The sequence below is a fragment of the Emys orbicularis genome, chromosome 6 (genome assembly GCF_028017835.1).
Source record: "Emys orbicularis isolate rEmyOrb1 chromosome 6, rEmyOrb1.hap1, whole genome shotgun sequence".
Classification (NCBI taxonomy): domain Eukaryota; kingdom Metazoa; phylum Chordata; order Testudines; family Emydidae; genus Emys; species Emys orbicularis.
In genome coordinates, this window is record NC_088688.1 from 117,401,782 (window position 1) to 117,416,141 (window position 14,360).

A 14,360-nucleotide genomic window follows, 5' to 3' on the forward strand; every position below is an offset into this window, starting at 1 on the left:
TGCCTACTAGGCGTATGTGGGCCACCCAGTGCTTTGGGAACCAATATATTTTAGGTTACATTTCCCCAATGGAGTATTATTTATAATTGCATATGACAGGTGGCAAAGAAAAGGGCAAAAGCATTAGATTGGCCAAGTGGCTCCAATTCTATTATAACTTAAAAGCTACAAAGCAATAATCCTGCATCTTGGCAGGGGGTTACACTAGATGACCCTTGCGGTCCCATCTAACCCTGTGATTCTAATACAACACCAAAAAGCAACCTCTATTGGCAGTAGTGAAAGCTGGGAGGCAACTGACACTCCAAGCAGTATGGTCTCTGTCCACATGGCTCCAAACGGGGATAAAACATTCACTGAAGTAAATTTTCAACACTTGTCTACTGCCACAGCCAGACTGTGCCAAACAACTGATTCAATGCATTGCTAATAAGAATATTACTTTACTGTCGTCCTTGTTTAGTGTGCCACAGACAATTCAAAGCTCAAATTGTCCTGATTGGCCACTCACATGGTCAAAGAAACCAAGCCAACCAGTGATGTCAAGGTCATCTTTGAACCCAAAGGACAAACAACATTACTTTAATGTCACAGTTTGTGGACTGGGAAATACAGATGCCAATGTAAGCTGTCTAATATTACAAAAGAGAGCTTCCTTGATTGTCAGTATAGGTAATTCAGATACCTTCTTAAGAAAAAAATATTCAGGAAACTACATTTAGTAGTCCTGTAAAAGAAATGGAAATGATTATTCTTGAGAGACTAAAATAGACAGATTGGATGGCCCAAATTTACAGTCTCATTAGTCTCTATACTAAATGAAGTCAGAAACAGATTCAGTCATGGAAAAGGAATCTACAGTTTGAATTAAATGAAAAAGTGTGGCAGTATTTTAGGTGTTTAAATACTTCCACCGCCCTCATCACTGTAGTATCTGAGCACTTCACAATCATGAAATGGATTTTATCCTTAAATACCCCTGCAGGACGGCGAAATAATATCCTCATTTTACAGACATGGAACTGAAAAACAGGGCTGGATTAAGTGATTGGCCCAGTGTCACACAAAAATCTATGACCAAGCTAGGAATGGAACAGGTCTCCCTAGCCCAGTGGCTGAGTGGTTAAGGTACTTAACTACAATCTTGAAGGTTGTGGGTTTGCATCTCACTTGATCTTACATTGAAAGGCCACCTCTAGTTCAGCCAGTTACAAAATGGGTACCTGATCCATTGGGTCAGGGCACTCAAAGACAGTTGGACGTGATGCCGGCCACATCGCTCCCTCGTGTGCCATTAGATGGGAAACTGACATCCTTAAACAGGAGACAAGGTGGGTGATGTCATATCTTTTATTGGACCAACTTCTGTTGGTGAGAGAGACAAGCTTTCGAGCCCCACAGAGCTCTTCTTACAGAAGTTGGTCCAATCATATCCAATATATATCCTCTAATATCCTGGGACCGACATGTCTATAACGACACTGCATGCCTTAACCAGGTCAGCCCAATGAGCCATTAGCTCACAGAAACTTTAACTTCGGACTCCTTAGTCCCAGTCCAATGCCTTAACCACTAAATCATCCTTCCTCACCTATTTATGAAGCTGCACACAGTCTCCGAGTTTCATCGCAGGGGACTCAAATGAAACTCATGTATTAAATGCACAAGATACCTGACAAATGACATGATATAAATGCTAATATATGGAGCTGATGATGAAAACTGTGGTGATAGTGGGTATTTTTTTTTTTTTACATCTATGCTAGACATGTCCTCTTATCAAGCAATTCAGAGCTGTGATAGAAGAGGGAATACATGTATTATGGACCCGGACTTGATTTGATCTCCAAAAATAGTTCTGTCCCTGGGATGAGCTTTTTTTAAAGATTTGGATAATCCTCAAATATTAACTACCAAATATGCCGAATCTTGAAGAAAATAATCCAACCCAATAGGTCCCGATCCCCCCCGGCAGGGCCGGCTCCAGCTTTTTTGCTGCCCCAAGCGGCGAAGCGAAAAAATAAATAAACAAATAAATAAATAAAGCCGATCGGCGGCACTTCGGCGGCAGCTCAATCGCGCCGCTTCCTTCTTCTGTGGCAATTTGGCGGCGGGTCCTTCGCTCCTTCTCTTCCTCTTCGGCAGCATTTCGGCAGCAGCTGAAAGAGGAAGAGAGGGACTGAGGGACCCGCCACCGAATTGCCGCCAAAGACCCGGACGTGCCACCCCTTTGCATTGGCCGCCCCAAGCACCTGCTTCCTTCGCTGGTGCCTGGAGCCAGCCCTGCCCCCTGGTATAAACCAGCATAGCTCCATTGACCATTATTTAAATACCTGCTGTTTTCATACAAGTATGAGATTTTCCAAAGTTCTCTCTGTACGGTATTTATATGCCCCCCAACCATCAGAACAGCTCACAATATTTCATGGATGTATCCACAGCACCTCTGTGAGGTAGGGAAGTGCTTATGCCCATTTTACAGATGGAGACCAGAAGCACAAAAAGATTAAGTGATTTGGCTAAGGTCACACAGGGAGTGTGGGGTAGAGCAGGCAATTGGACCCAGATCTCCCAAGTTCCAGTCAAGCACCCTAACCACTGGACCACACTTCCCAGCTGTTTAGCTGCCCTATTCTGTTATTCATGGAAATACATGAAAGTGAAAACAGCAGAGTGCTATACATGATCCAAAGTGCTCAGAAATCAACAGGACTTTTCACCCTGACATCAGTGGGCCATTCCTCCGATTTTTGAACTCCATATGACAAGAAAAAGCAGGTCGTTTCAAGGTAAGCTATATTGATAACTGTTTTAATAGTTGCCACCTTAACAAGGACTTTGAGGAAGAGACAGATGATGCTTTTAATTGATTGTTGCTCTTTGGAAAGGGGGCAAAATGATATAAATATTAAAGTGACCATTCAATCACTTTTATAGATCCATAAATAGCATGAGATTGTGCCTCTGTGTTCCCCACGTGGTGAGTGCCCTCACACTTAAAGAAGCTTGTTTCATATTTGCTTGCTTCTTCATCATCTAGAATTAGGCTTCCTTTTGTTTGTTGCTCTCAGCTGTCTCTTCTCTGACAGTAGATGTACAAAACATTGGATTTTCTCTGAAAGCAAAGTAAGTATTTTTTTAGAAGGTACTTTTATTTAGCATAGTGGGTGGAGTTCTCTTAGATGCTCTTCTCTGAGATGAATGAACTGCACTTCACAATAGCAATTAAAGCCAGAGTTAGTCTGAAATGACTGTATGAAATTAATTTTGCTAAGAAGTAACAATCAAGTTGTTCTCCCTCCACAATGTACCAGGAACAAGACATGAGTATTTTAAATATAAATCATTGCTGCTTCATGCTAGTCTCATGGTTCTTTTGGCTACATTAATCATTCTTATGGGGGGGGAAAATTTTTAGAGTAGCATAAAATGAAAATCAATTTAGGATAAATATCACTACAGATTTATTTCCTTAGGGCCTGATCCAAAGTCCACTGAAGTCAATGAATGGTATTTGGATCACTCCCTTAAAATGCCAGTGTTTTCTGCATGAGGGATTAAGAAGCGTTAGGACAAATTCAGTGTTTTTGTAAGTAAGTACAACTCCACTAATTTCAGTGGAGTTACACGTGCTTACATCACTGCTGAATTTGACCCATCAAATTTAACACTTCATAGGTGGTGACTGAATAGGTCAGCTTAACTATTTTCACCCCCCAGTCCAGCTAGATTCAAGAGGCATATGTGCAATTCCTAAAGATTTGCACCACTTTTTACATAGTATATTGTGAAATTCAGAGGTCAGTGTAATGAGATATTCAAATTTAAGGGGAAACATAAACGTTATTTATGATTTGGTTGAGTTCATTAAATGTGCTAATATGATTCTTTTCCCTATTATTTTCCATTTTTTTATATAAGGTTTTAATATCACTGCCACACTTTCTACCTTGTCCTCTGTTATTTTTATCTCAGAGGACTATCAGGGTTATACATTTTTCTGGTAATAATTATGGTAGTTCTGATCACAACTCCACAGTTTAAGTGAAAAACTCGAGTCATCATTAGGAGACTGAATCTCTACTTTATATATGAAAGATACAGAGTAACTACCCCAAATTGACAGAATTTACTCTGAGTACTGTATAAATATGCTGAGAATGTACAAATAAATCTGTTAATTAGTTTATGACTTAAGATCAGTTTAAAATGGTCACTTTCAGGAACTCAGCACTCCTTTTCAGACTTTCTTTGCCTTGAAAAACCTTAACAGAACACTGATTCTTCATACTGTTACACTTACTTCAAGTCTTGTGTGTAGGCTACACTTGGATAAGCTGCCATTAAGATAAATTATGAATAATCCTTGTAATTAATTTTTACTATTATAGAGTACCTGTATTGTCAGCTGTTTGTGCTGAGTGTTTTATTATAATTATTTGTACTGTAGTAGTGTCACAGATCCCCAGACATGTGCTAGGTGCTGTACGAACACAGAACAAAAAAAAAATAGTTGCTGCTTACCATGGCACTCTGATCATCACTTGGGCCTTGCGTTTCTGCCATAACAAATATTTACTACTACAGATCAATAGCTGTGCTTACTCTTAAACAGAGCCATTGTGAGATAACTCAGCCAGCCATCTTTCTTCCTCAATATCTAATCTGCATACTGCAATTTTATTGGCTGAAAAGAGTCAGTGGTGTGAGGAGGACTACACCCATCTTTTATTTTATTTATTAAAGAAAATAATATTGCATTTTGGGCAAAAAATAGCAATGTTCCGTTAAATTTGGACATGACCATTTAGCCACAAAGCAGAATGAAGGTTCGATTCCACTAGGCCCAATCCAACCTTCTGATAAATGTAGACTCAGTTACACACTGGCCACGATTTTGGGCTATATTGCAGTCACTTTTGTGCCTCCCTATCAACAACAACAACAAAAAAGGCAGCTACAAGATGATGATCCCTGCATAGGACATCTCCAGTGGTGTAGAGCAGACATAGCACCTCCTCTGCCTCCACTTCCTCCATCAAATCAGATGAGGCATAGCTAGGGCATGATATGGGGCACCTCTACATGTCCCAGCAGGCATAAATGGACACTTCAGGCAGTTAGGGTGAGGTTGAGAGGGGCAGATGAGCTGCCTATATTTTGGACTACCTACACAACAGTATAGGGTTCCCCTCTTTATTTTGTGCTGTGCGATGTTTTTACGACACACAGTGGTTTTTTTGCTATTGGGACTGTTAGCTATTTCGCAATACACAGCCTGCAGCCCAGCCAGTCTTGAGATTGCACAAGACACGGTAAATAGATGTACACTGGAAAGGCACCAGATCACACATTGCACATCTGGCTGTTAGAGGTTTATAGCCAAAGATAAAGAGGCGCCTGTCACAAAGACATCAGTCCAGCCTGTCACAAATCTACGAGCGGGCATGGAGTTAGCCCCTTTGAATGCTCAGCTCTCACATCCTGAATTACAAACACCCTCTCCTAATCAGTGCAGAAGCAGAGTTAGTATCTAAGCCCTGATGCCCATGACTTTTTCCAAGACAAAGACTCCTTTTGGAGATGGAACACAGCCAGGTCTTTTAATTGGGATCAACAAATCAAACCAGAGAGTAACACAAATAATTAAACATAAATTGAATACCCCAAATTTCAGGGTTGTTTCCATCAGGTCTCTAAATTCAGACACATCTCTATTTGTAATTTATAGGTATTCTCAGGTGCATTCACTGCTTATGACTGCTGGTCTCCAGAGTACAATATAAAGCATGCCCATTTTCTCAGGTTTTTGCCTGGGGTAGGACTGAGTGCAGGGTGGAGAAAAAACTCCTTTTTCTGATAGTGATAAACAGAAATGCAGTTCATGCTTGCACCCTGATGCACTGTATGTGCGCATTTTCTTCATTATAAAACAAATGATATAACACATATGAGGGAAAATCCTATATGGCCTTGTGTTGCCTCCCAAGATTCAGTACACAGCAGAGAATATGAATGTCCATTGCATAGGGGCCAGGGCAATAAAGAGAAGACACCACACTCTGTGTGCTACGGAGTGACACACCACACTGGCTCTCTAAACTGGAACAGTGGGAGGGGGTGGGCAGAACTGTTGGGAGAATAGTGAGTGGGTCTGTGTGTAGTACAAAAACCCCATATGTAGCATGGGAGCAATGGACTGCATCCTGTACTCCCTCTACAGCATGCAGTAACCAGCCACCATGGTCAGCTAATGCATGCTGGGAATAGAGAGTCTGTCCCTCAGCACCAGGCCTTTTATATGCAGTTTCCTGAGGCACAGCCTGTTTGCCTCAAGAAATAAGAGTTACACTGAAAAGCTATTTAGATTTGCCCAGCAAATCTAAACTGAACATAAAGCTACAAATAATATACACCTCTACCCTGATATAATGCGACCTGATATAACACGAATTCGGATCTAACGCGGTAAAGCAGTGCTCCGGGGGGGGGGGGGGGGGGGGGGCTGCGCACTCCGGTGGATCAAAGCAAGTTTGATATAACGCGGTAAGATTTTTTGGCTCCCAAGGACAGCGTTATATCGGGGTAGAGGTGTACTTAGCTTTCCCTGAGTATGGGACAGATGTTGCACAGCCTCTGCATAGCCACAACCCTATTTGGATCTATCTTTCCCACTGTCCTCCACCAGTTCAGTTGATAACTACAGTATTTTTAAGCCCTGATTTAGCACTGACTAAAGGTTATCTATATGGGAACACTCAGTAAATGTCCATCTGGAGCAGGTAAAGGTATGAATTAACAGTGGATTAGTTAAACTACATTATTCAGAATTCAAGAGGCCTTAATTCAGTTTAGTTTAATTCAAAGTGAATTAATGTTAGTTTAGATACTCCACAAAGGTTTGTTTCAAGATACAAAGGCCATGTCTGCCCTAGGAAAAGAGGTGTGTTCTTAACATGTTAAATCCTAGGGGTGTATGGGGTGGCCAGGGAGGGGTAGTACCTCTGATGGGGGGACTTGTCATACCCTTTGGGGGTAGTCCGTCCACTTTGGTCCCCACCTGTCACTCAGCTCTCACCTGTGGCTCCAAGTAGCTGCAGCATGCACAGCGGCCACACCCCGGGCAACGGCTTCGACAGGCCGGCCAAACCAGGGGGGTGTAACTGATGGGACTCAAACCCTCCGTGAATTTGGGATATGCCTCCCCCGCATGCGACGTCAGCGCCGGCGGAGTGGGCAAAAGAGATCACTAAGATCCAACGGCCAAGAAGGCCGTTCTGCAACGCTTTGTGGAAAGCAAAGGACTTGACGAGGCACGAAAGACGTCAAGGCCATCCACTGCAACCAAAGAAGTTACCAGTCATGACGATTTTTCGTACCATTGTTGTCTGGCTTCTAAGGTCAAGAGAGTGGGATTGCTCCCGTGCAACGGCTCTACCACTCAAAAGCTTTCACGCACAGGTCCTGTGTAAATCAAACATCATCATCATCATACTACCCAAGTCCTGTGGCGATGGGGGAGGGGAAAAGCGACAGGTGGAGGTTACCACTGGGAGTCGTAGTCCCAATCCTGCACGCAGGCGGCCTGTGGATAGGAGGTCGTCCAGCTCTGTACTTGGGGCAGCAGAGTTGCCCGGCAGCATCCCAGGCGTCTGAGCAGCACTCTTCAGGACAGCATGCTCACCCTAGTAAGGGAGGGGCCTAGAAAAGGTGGCCTAAAAATTGCCTGTCCTACAACAACTGGCCAGCAAGCCGCGGCTGGCAGTTCAACCCAATCTGCGGCCGAAACCAAAAGAAAAATTTGAGAAAACGTACCATTGGTGTATGGATTGTTCATACCCTCATGGATCGAGAAGCTGTTGCAAGACCTGAGAGAAGGACAGCCCTCATTGATCGAGAACTAGTCCGTTATAACATCGATATAGCGGCATTAAGTGAAACAAGATTGCCTGGGGAAGGTTTCTTGAGTGAACTAGGAGGTGGTTACACCTTCTTCTGGAAGGGTAAGACTGAGACAGAGGATAGAATACATGGAGTTGGTCTGGCAATAAAAACCTTATTGATGCATCAACTCCCAGACCTTCCAGTGGGTATCAATGAAAGATTGCTGAAGCTACGCTTCCCACTAAATGCCAAACGTCATGTCACCATCATCAGTGCATATGCACCCACTTTAACATGCTCTGACAACTCAAAGGAACAATTCTATGAAGATCTCGACAGACTGATCAAGGCCACACCTGTAACAGATAAACTACTCCTACTTGGAGATTTCAATGCCTGAGTAGGGGCTGACAGCGAGAACTGGAAAGGAGTAATTGGGCCACTTGGTGTAGGCAAAATTAACAGTAATGGACTACTTGTTTTGAGTCTTTGTTCTGAAAATGACCTGACCATTACCAACACTCTGTTCCAACAAGCGGACAAATACAAAACGACGTGGATGCACCCTAGGTCCAAACAGTGGCATCTGATAGATTATGCCATTGTCAGAAGGCGAGACATCCGAAACGTACTGATTACCAGAGTAATGCGAGGCGCAGAGTGCTGGACAGATCACAGATTAGTCAGGACGTCTCTTCAACTCTACATCGTTCCTTCTTGGCACAAACGCCCTAAGCATGTGCGACCTGCTTTCAATATAGCCAAACTGAAGGATGCTCAATGTTTCAACAAATTCCAGAAGAGTCTAGATGACAAACTGACATCCCACGGACAACTGATCGGTACTGTAACCTAAAAGTGGGACCAGTTCAAGCAGATAGCGACTGACACAGCAATAACATCTCTTGGACCAAAGAAAAGAACACATCAGGATTGGTTTGATGAGCACCAAGAAGAAATATGCTCAGCATTGGAAGTAAAGAGAAAAGCCTTTATTGAATGGCAGAATGACCCCTCCTCAGTCTCTAAACGGGACCATTTCAAGTACCTTCAGAGCAAAACACAGAAAGACCTCCATCAGATACAAGATAACTGGTGGGAGAGCAAAGCCAAAGAAATTGAGCACTATGCTGAGACCCACAACTTAAAGATGTTCTTTAGTGCTATTAAGACTGTCTATGGACCGTTTAAACCAAGGACCGCCCCATTGCTCTCATTAGACAACACAATGCTGATTCAAGATAAAGAAGGCATCAACGAAAGATGGCGAGAACACTTTAGCAACCTTCTCAATAGACCATCAACCGTGAATAATAATGTCCTTAATGAAATTCCACAACAACCTGCTCTGACAGATCTTGACTTTCCGCCCACTATAGATGAGATTAAGAAAGCTGTTAGCCAGATGAGTTCAGGGAAAGCTCCTGGAAAAGATGGGATACCAGCAGAGATATATAAAGCAGCAGGTCCAGCAGCACTAGCAGCGTTCCACAGTGTGATCATCAACATCTGGGAGGATGAAAACATACCACAGGACCTTCGCGATGCTACTATTGTCTCTCTTTTCAAGAACAAAGGCAGCAAAGCAGAATGTGGAAACTATAGAGGCATATCCCTCCTCTCTGTTGGAGGGAAGATCATCGCCCGCATCATCCTGAACCACCTAATAGCCAGTATTTCCGAGGCAAATCTACCTGAAAGTCAATGTGGTTTTTGACCTGGCCGGAGCACAGTCGACATGGTGTTTGCTGTCAGACAAATACAAGAGAAGTGCATTGAACAGAACATGCACCTGTATGCTGTCTTCATAGATCTGACAAAGGCGTTTGATACCGTCAACAGGGAAGCCCTTTGGACCATTCTAACACGACTTGGCTGCCCAAGAAAATTTGTCCAGATTATACACCTTTTTCATGACAGCATGACAGGTGAAGTATTGTCTGATGGAGCCACATCAGCCCCCTTTAACATCACCAACGGTGTGAAACAAGGATGTGTTCTCGCTCCTGTCCTATTTAACCTGTTCTTTGCATGTGTCCTTAACCATGCACTGAAAGATCTGGACCGAGGTATATACTTGAAATACCGGCACGATGGTTCACTTTTTGACCTCCATCGCCTGAATGCAAAGACTAAGACAGTGCAGAAACTCCTTCTTGAGGCACTCTTTGCTGACGACTGTGCCCTCATGGCTCACACTGAAAATGATCTTCAGCACATTGTCAACAAGTTTGCTGAGGCCTCGCAACTTTTCGGACTAACTATCAGCCTTGGAAAGACAGAAGTTCTCCATCAACCTGCACCTGGATCAAATGCTTCTGTCCCGAGTATCTCCATCGACGGCACTCAGCTGAAAGTAGTGGAGAACTTTAAATATCTGGGTAGTGTCATATCCAGTGATGGATCACTGGATAATGAGATCAATGCACAAATATCCAAAGCAAGCCAGGCACTTGGCTGTCTGCGTGTCAAAGTTTTAAATCACCACAACATCCGGATGTCAACAAAACTGCTTGTGTACAAAGCTGTTGGTCTTTCATCTCTTTTGTACAGGTGCGAAACATGGACACTATATAGGCATCACATCAAGCAGCTCGAAGCATTTCACATGCGCTGCCTCCGCAACATCATGAAGATCCGCTGGCAAGACAAAGTGCCCAATCTCGAGGTCCTCGAGAGAGCCCAGATGACAAGCATCGAAATGATGATCATGAAGTCACAGCTACATTGGACTGGTCATGTCAGCCGCATGGATGCCAACAGAATCCCCTGCCAGCTTCTGTATGGTGAGCTCTCCCAGGGCATCCGGCATATAGGTTGTCCACGGAAACGTTACAAGGACACCATCAAAGCCAATCTGCACTACAGCAGTTTCAAACCTAGGGACCTTGAGGACGCTGCCAGCGACAGAACACAGTGGCGTGCAACAGTCAGAAATACCTGCATCGCCTTTGAGGAAGACCGCTGCCGGCGTCTACAAGAGGCACGCGAATGACGTCACTGAGCATCAGCAGCGCACAATCCACTGACCGCGAACTTCCCATGCACCATCTGCAGCAAAATGTGCACCTCTAGAATTGGCTTGTACAGTCACCAGAGGGCACACCATGAGACCAACAATTGATGATCTGCACAGATTTGTCATCATCAGATTCGATGGACTACCAAGAAGAAATCCTAGTGTAGAGAAGGCAGCTGTATTTAATGTGTGTTAGATGGTGGAGGTAAACCCTAGAGTTTATCTTCAAAGTGAATTAAACTACATCAGATTGAGGTCACTTGCATTTTGAATAAACATGTCCTCACAGGTGTTTAATGCAGTTTAACTAATCTGCATTAAAATTAATTTGGATTAACTTTCCTGAGCATCCCTATGTAGACAAGCCCCATGCATGTTGTAGTCTCGCTCATGCCACTGGGACCACTTAGATACTTAATGTTAGGAATCTGCTAGATGCCTTCATTGAACTAGGGTCATCAGGGTCAAGTAGAATTAACAGCAGGAGCCAGGCCCATCATGACTGAAACTGTATGACAACTTTGCCTTCACCAAGCTACAAACTTTTTTAACATTATACATTTGTAAATGTGAAGTCTTCTACTATTTGCCATGTCACCTCTAATGGATGTCTTGAGCTCATCATATGACCCCCAAGAGACAACAGAGCAAAACAAACGGAAAGTGTCAAATTATCTCTCACCACTTCAGTGTCTGCATCTAATAAATTCATTTTAACAACAACAACAACACCAACAAAAATCAAACATAGGCTTAAATCATGCCACCTTTGCCCAGAGTGATTAGTACTAATCTCTTCAAATAGTCCTATTGAAGTGAATGGAAGCACTTGTGTAGGTATTATTCAATGGCCCTCATAAAATAAAGTCAGACAAGAAGTTGGACCTTTTTCACCCACTCCCTTGTAGTTATAAACTGAAACAACAACAACAAATAATGTTTTCTTACAAAAGGGGAGACTGTTAAATTTTGCAGATGCCAAATGGTTATTTTATAACTCTGTACATTTTTAGGTTTCTTTACCCTTTTTTCCTCCAGTTTTTACAAACAACCTAATTACAATTAATGAACCATACAGTAGCAAAACAGGTTAAGAGAACAATCTGCTAGAAGAGAAATTTTAGCTGTCACCATAGACTGGGGCAATTTTGGTTCATCCCATTTTTACTTCTGTTTTGGAAACAAGTTTCAAATTTCAGCAATATCAAAGCAGTTCAGCCCAGGAGCTGAGTTGAGAGAGACTCAGGAGTTAAGAAATAATGATATTCCCTAAACTATGTCAAACTGTTGGATAAAGGGTATTGACAGCAGAGCTTTCACTTGAAGAATGAGAAGGCTTGGTTATGCACCAACTGATGCCATTTCAGCATCTGCAATCCGACCATGTCTACTCATACCTTTGCAGCAGGAAAGAGTGTTATATTCTATGGCACTGTCAATCATTCTCTCTCAGACATGCACATAAACGTTCACACTGCCAGATCTAGCAGAAATGTCAGAGCAGGACCAAAAAGGAGACAATCTACTGACAGCTGGAGTGACTTAGCTCCCATGCTCCCTCAAGCCACAAAGCACCTTGTTATTGCTTCCGCTGTGTATGGAGGACCGAAAGGGCAGACAAGCCCAAACCTTTCCCAGTTTAGGCCCAATCCTGCACTGCCGCTCCTTTTGACATCAGTAGATGACAAGGGAACAGTTTTCAGAATCCCAGCCATTAGAGCTCATGAAAAGGCAGTTTTGTTCTATTTTGTCACAGACATTAAAACTAGAACACCCAGACTTGGGATAAATTGGGATCTAGATCCTGACTTCACAATTCAGATGTGTGTCTCATGCAAATGTGGCACCTCTCTACTGCACTCCTTCTCTCTTCAGTCATGATGTTTTATAGTTTACTAAGAAAAAATGTTTTTACCTCTTTTAGAAATCCACTGTCAATACAACTACTGAAAAGGGAAGGCACCGTTTTCTATTCTGCCTCATGCATTAGCAAAACTACCAGCCAAATTCTGATAGTGGAATTTTGATAATTGGCAATGATTTATGAAGCAGAACGAACACAACTCGGTTGTCAGAAAGTAGGTGCATCTGCATTGTTAGCAGCCATAAATAATATTAAAAACTAATTACATTTGGTAGATGGGGGAATAAATGTGGGACACCATGGTCTAGTAACCCATGCTTACACAGGGCTTGCCTACGAAGGACATCCAGGAAAATTAATCCAAATTAACTAAAGTGTGAATTTGCAGTAGACGGCATTTAAACCCCTGTGTGAACACCCTCATTCAGAAAGTGGCCTTAACTCCATTTAGTTTAATTTGCTTGCAAAGTGAATTAAATTAAACTGGATTAAGGCCACTATATTTCTGAACAACAGCATCCACAAAGGTTTTTAATGAGGTTTAACTTATCCACTGATCCTGCTGTGGATGACCCACCCACGGGTGTCATGTTCAGTGTCATTTCTGCACAATCACTTTTCTAGTGGGCCACTTTAATAATGTTTTTGTTGATTAATTCAGCAAAGAGAGGTTCTATAGAACACAGGGTTTGTGTGCCTGGATCAGAACACGGGATTTAATGACCAGTCTCCTGCCCTGCTTCCACTTCATAAGAAATTGAAAAGTCAGCCATGTTGTATTTTCTGTTACCCTACTGCATGGTGTCTGGGTGTAAAAAAGTATCCTTCCTGGCTACTGCAGTGATCAGCATATACCCAGATAGTATGATATGATCAACCCATATTCTTTTAGCTTGCATACCCACAAATGTGATTGCAGAATATTGTAGAAGTCCTTTAAAAGAGAGGAAAATGTAATGAACAATAATTAATTGTGGTAGTGAAATATACAGGATGACTATATGCTATGGGTATATCTAGACTAGAATTTGTGCTCCTATTTTAAAATAAGTTGATTGATTACTCGTTAACTAACACATTTGTAACTGTTAGGTTTGTTCCAGGATACAAAGGCCATGTCTACCCTAGGAAAACAGGTATATTCTTAACATGTTAAATCCTAGTGTAGAGAAGGCAGCTGTAGGTAATGTGTGTGAGATGGTGGAGGTAAACCCTAGAGCTTACCTTCATCAGCTAACACATGTTAAAACTACAGCTTGCTTTGTCTACTAGGGGCCAGGTCCTCAGCTAGTGTAACTTGTTATAGTTCCATTGACTTCAAAGTATCCATGACAACCTACACAAGCTGAGAATCTGGTTTTAAGATGTGTTAACAGGTGGTTAGTAATACACCTTTCATGTCTACAGAATACAAGGCAAAACTGTGTCTGTAATTTAGCCTTACCAAATTACCTAGATTAGCAGGTAGAGAGGAGTTATTTCATTCACATTAATAGGCAATACATTAACCCTTGTTAAACGAGCACCACAAACTCTATTCTAGACACACCTTATTAATGATATTCACCGTAGGTCAGAGGTATTCCCTATGCC

The 14,360-nt window shown here is 42.5% G+C and overlaps 1 pseudogene; it reads left to right on the forward strand.

Moving 5' to 3' along the window:
* The first annotated feature begins 1,264 nt into the window (after positions 1-1,264).
* LOC135879890 (uncharacterized) overlaps positions 1,265-14,360 on the forward strand; it is a 33,089-nt pseudogene continuing 19,993 nt past the window's right edge.